The sequence below is a fragment of the Dipodomys ordii genome, unplaced genomic scaffold, assembly GCF_000151885.1.
Source record: "Dipodomys ordii isolate 6190 unplaced genomic scaffold, Dord_2.0 Scaffold276, whole genome shotgun sequence".
Taxonomy (NCBI): domain Eukaryota; kingdom Metazoa; phylum Chordata; class Mammalia; order Rodentia; family Heteromyidae; genus Dipodomys; species Dipodomys ordii.
This window is the reverse complement of record NW_012267492.1, coordinates 320,092-325,402: the sequence shown is the minus strand read 5'-3', so window position 1 is coordinate 325,402 and position 5,311 is coordinate 320,092.

Genomic DNA, 5,311 nt, shown 5'->3' with positions numbered 1-5,311 from the left:
TTCTATTTGGGGTTCTAAAAGCTTCTTGTATCTGGATGGGCCTATCCTTTTGGATATTTGGGAAGTTATTTGCTAGGATTTGGATGAATACATTACCTAATCCATTGGATCCCCTATCCAGACCCTCCTCAGTATTAGCCCTACATTAGGTTTTTTGGTTGTATCTTGTAGCTCCTGCAATGTTATCTATCACTATTCTTGGTTTTGTTTTAAATATCTTTGTGCACTGCCTCTCTATATAAATTCTGATGTTCTGGATATGTGTCTTCTACATACTGTATTTGCTTTTAAGGGTTTTTAAGGGATTTTACTTTGGTACTTATCTCCCTTTCTGCTTGTTGGTCATTCTTTTTTTCTTTTTTTATTGTGAAAATACCGTACAGAGGGATTACAATTACATGGGCAAAGTAATGAGCACATTTCTTATCAAGCAGTGTTGCCTCCTCCTTTGTTTCCCCTTCCCATCTCCCATCCACTTCCCTCCCCTGGCCAAAATTGTAAAGTTCATTTTTCCACATAACAACTTATATGGCTCATTATTGCATGTATCCCTATTTAAATGATTTTTCCCCTTCCCCTCCACAAATTATACCAACATCAGGGATTACACTGTGGGGAAGGGACAAAAAAATCAACAAAGAAATCATCTTATAAATCTATGAGAAACAATAGCAACAAAGAAAACACATTTGAATCCTTGTCTTGCTGTTCATTTTGCCTAACATCAACTTATCTGACCTTTCCTGCTTGTCTCAGACATATACTAGTTATTGCAAATAAGGGAAACAATGGGACCTATATTTCTTTGGGCCTGGCTTACTTCACTTAATATAATTTTTTCCAAGTCTTTCCATTTCCTAACAAATGGGGCAATGTCATTCTTCCTGATGGAGGCATAGAATTCCATTGTGTATATATACCACATTTTCTTGATCCATTCACCTACTGAGGGGCATCTCGGTTGGTTCCATATCTTATCTATGATAAACAATGCTGCAATAAACATAGTTGTGTTGGTAGCTTCAGTATGGTCCTGTTTGTGATCATTTGGGTAAATGCCCAAAAAGTGGGATTACTGGGTCATAGGGGACCTCTACGTGGAGTATTTGAGGAACCTCCATACAGGTTTCCAAAGTGGTTGAACAAGTTACGCTACCACCAACAATGTGGTGAGGTTCCCTTCTGTCCACATCCCCTCCAACACCTGGTGTTATTAGAGTTCTTGAATATAGCCATTCTGACTGGGGTGAGGTGGTATCTCAAAGTTGTTTTGATTTGCATTTCTTTTATGTCTAGGGAGGTTGAGCATTTTTTCAGGTGTCTATTGGCTATCCTTCTTTCCTCTTCAGAGAAGTTTCTCTTTAAGTCTTTAGTCCACTTATTTATTGGGCAGTAGTTTCTTTGAGGATTTTTTGTTGGGGGATTTAAGTTTTTGAGTTCCAGGTATATTTTAGATATGACACCCTTGTCTGTAGTATGGGTAGTGAAGATCTTTTCCCAATCTGTTGGCTTTCTCTTGATATTGCTAGCTATATCCTTTGCCAGGCAGAAGCACTGCAATTTCATGCAATCCTGTTTGTCCAACCTTTGTTTGATTTGTTGTGTTTTTGTGGTCTGAGAGAATGAAGGTATAACTTCAATTTTTCTGAATTTGGACGTTTTCTTTGTGACCTAAAATGTGGTCTATTTTGGAAAATGTTCCATGTGCTGCTGAGAAAAACGTATTCTGATTCTGCTGGGTGAAATATTCGGTAGATGTCTGTTAAATCTAGTTAATCTATGCAGTTGTTTTGATCTGCCATTTCTCTGTTGAGTTTTTGCCGAGTTGATCTATCTAGAGGGGAGAGTGGTAAGTTAAAGTCCCCAACAACTAATGTCTTTGGGTATTTGTGGGATTTGAGGAAAAGTAGTGTTTCTTGGATAAATTTGGGTGTTCCATTGTTTGGCGAATAGAGATTTCGAATTGTAATATCCTCCTGAAGGAGAGATCCCTTAATGTAGTGACCTTCTTTATGTCTTCTCACTAATTTTAATTTGAAGTCTATTTTATCTGCTATTAGGATTGCAACTCCTGCCTGTTTAGGGGGGCTATTGCTTGGTAGATTTTATTCCAGTCTTTCACTTTCACAACGTGTTTTTATGGGCAAAGTGTGACTCCTGATGGCAGCAGAGAGAAGGACCTTGCTTTTTAATCCAACTATACAGTCTATGTAGCTTAATTGGAGAGTTAAATCCGTTAATGTTGAGATTTAGGACTGAGAGGTGTTTGGGAGTTCCAGTCAATTTGTCCACCTTTTTGGGGGCTGTGGCAAATGGGTTCTTCCTATGGTTCTTGGATTCTGTTTGGGTGTGGTTTCTTGATTTCCATTTTTAAAAATATTTTCCTTTTGGGAATATTTCTTTTATAGTGTTACTTAATATCTTTTATGGTATACTTTTGATTGTATATTAATTGTAAAAAAGCTTGATTATGGTATTTCTCTACTTCAAAAAAATTGTCCCCTCTATTGTTCTGTCTTTTTCAATTTTAATAACATTTAGTGGGCTTTACTGTGTAATACATATATGTATATATATATATATATAAACATATATACATATATGTATATATAAAAGATATCAATATTATTTATCCTCATCAATTCCACAAGGCCAATGGAGATTAAATATGGATGGATATAAAGACAAAAACATATTTGTGAGTGAGTGAAAAACAGGGGAGTCTCTTCTATTGTTATATATTCATTCTCAAATTCAGAAAACAGACTCCCTTGAGAGACATAAAGACATTTTCAATGTGTTCTTTCCATTTTGTTAAAATTGATTTTGATTTATGATCACTTATATGACATATTAGAGAATTCCATGGCCATGTGATGATTATTTCCATCAGTTACTTTGTAAACAATTTTTTTGATCCAAAGTAGTTTTGTATTCAATATCATAATGATGAATTGTCAGTACAAACGTAGGTATTGTGTTAAGGGAGAAAATGTGTATTTAAAAAATTCATGTTCACTTTGCTGAAAAATTGCTTACTTCCTCTATGATAGAGGACTTCTCTTATACTTAATATATTAGTAAATGCCTAATGAATCTACAGGTGTATAGAGCAAAATTATAATCAGTTCTAATAGCAGAGAATTTTTATTTAAAGCATCATACATTGTTTATCATTGAATGACCTGCAATTCCAGTCAATTTATATAGTAGTTAATTGACTAAGGCCAAGTACTTAAATAACTGGGAAAAGTATCTAATGTACACAAAATCTGTCATTTGTCCAATATTCTATAATCAGGACAATTCCATTTTCTTTGTCGAGTATCTTCTAATCTATTTATTATAAACTCGGACCATAAAGCTAAAGAGCCATAGACTCTCATAAATCAGTAAAGATCCATACTTGTTTCTCAGAAAATGAAGCAAATAAGAAAACATAGCCGCTGGGAAGGGGGTTAAGTGGTAGAGTGCTTGCCTTGCATGCATAAAGCCCTAGGTTCAATTCCTCATACCACATAAGCAGAAAAAGCTGGAAGGAGCACTGTGACTCAAGTGGTAGAGCACTAGCCTTGGGTGCCCAGGCCCAGAGTTCAGGCTCCATGACAGACAAAAAAAAAGACAAAAAATAAGAAAATGTATTGCTTCTATTTTCTTTCATTGTCTTTCAGAATCATAGTACATGGCATCAAAACAAGGCAATAAGTTGACTGGATTTTTTATTTTTTTTAAGTTTTCATTATAAAAAAGCCATAGAAAAAATATATATTTTGTCTATCTAAAAGGAGATTAAAATAAATAACTCAAAGAACAATGTCAAATCAAGAACTTTGTGAGAACTCCAAAAATTCAGTAAGGAATTTAGGAAAGAAAAAGACTTGGAAAAAATCAAATGGGAATTTTGGGAAGAAAGCTGAGTGAAATGACATATCAATGAAATTGAAAATAAATAGTTTTCAGATTGTACTATTTACTCATTGTAGGTTCAGGCCTTTAATTTTAATGTAAAGTTTTTATATTAAATATTTAATTTTTAAAAGATCTCAATGGAATAATTATCCACAACCTATGAAATATAATGAATGTTAAAGTATAGGAGACACTTAGAACTTCAAAAGACATGTTCAGAAGAGAAAGTCTCCCTGTCACACAGTAGTTAAAAAGTCAAGAACATATAAAAAAGCAAGGATACTAAATGCTACAAGAGAAAAATGTCAACGTATATATAAAGATAGAAAAGTCAGATTTACATCGTACTTCTAATGAAAAATCCTAGTAGTTGGAAAAGTGTGCAATAAAGTATTTCAGGGTCATGATTAAAAACACTCTGGAAATATTAAATATGACAAGATGACTAGATGAACAAATAAATATTTGGAAACAAATATTACCAACTCACTAAACTATCAAACATCTCTTGAAATAAGTAAAGAAGGAAGAAAAGAACAAATAATATTCAACTACACAAGGAACAATAAAATTACAAGAATGAGCTAATACTTCTTGGTAAGTCTAAATATAAATATTATTGATATTCATTTATTTGCATTAGTATATAATATAAAACACTATAAATAGTACTTACTATAGATATTATTTGTATTTACTCTGTAATTAAAAGATGCAGACTGGATGACTGGATGTAAAAAAGTCTCTCTGACCCTGTTTTATGCAAAAAACACAACTTACTGACAATGAGAAACAGAAAAGGACAGAATAGAAGAGTATTAAGCAAACAAGTAGAAATTACAAGTAAACAGGTGTATCGAAAACATATTAACAAAGTATTCTTGAAGTCAAAGAAAGTCAAATGCTATAAGGAGGGTCATTAAATATGTATATATAAATGCATTGAGATATGATGATTATAAATATATGTACACCCATCATTGATACATACAGTCACTGGATACATACATTACTGGAAATAAAGGGGAAGAGAGATCCAGATACAATACTAGAGGAAACCTTAATACTCCAAACTCAACAGTAGAGAAATTCATACAAAATTCAGCAAGGAAACCTCACAAAACATATATCTAATCAAACAAACCTGACAGATAATGACAAAATGTCCTATCAGCTTCAGGATATACATTTGTTTCCAAAAATAGATTACATTTCAAGCCATAAACTGTGTCTTTTTTTTATTGTAAAGATACTATACAGAGGGATACAGTTACATGACTGAGGTAATGAGTACATTTCCTCTTGAACATTGTTAGCCCCTCCATTGTTTTCCCCCTACCATCCCCTCCCTCCCTCCCTTCCCCGAAGTTCTTTTTTTTTATTGTGATTAAGTGATTACATA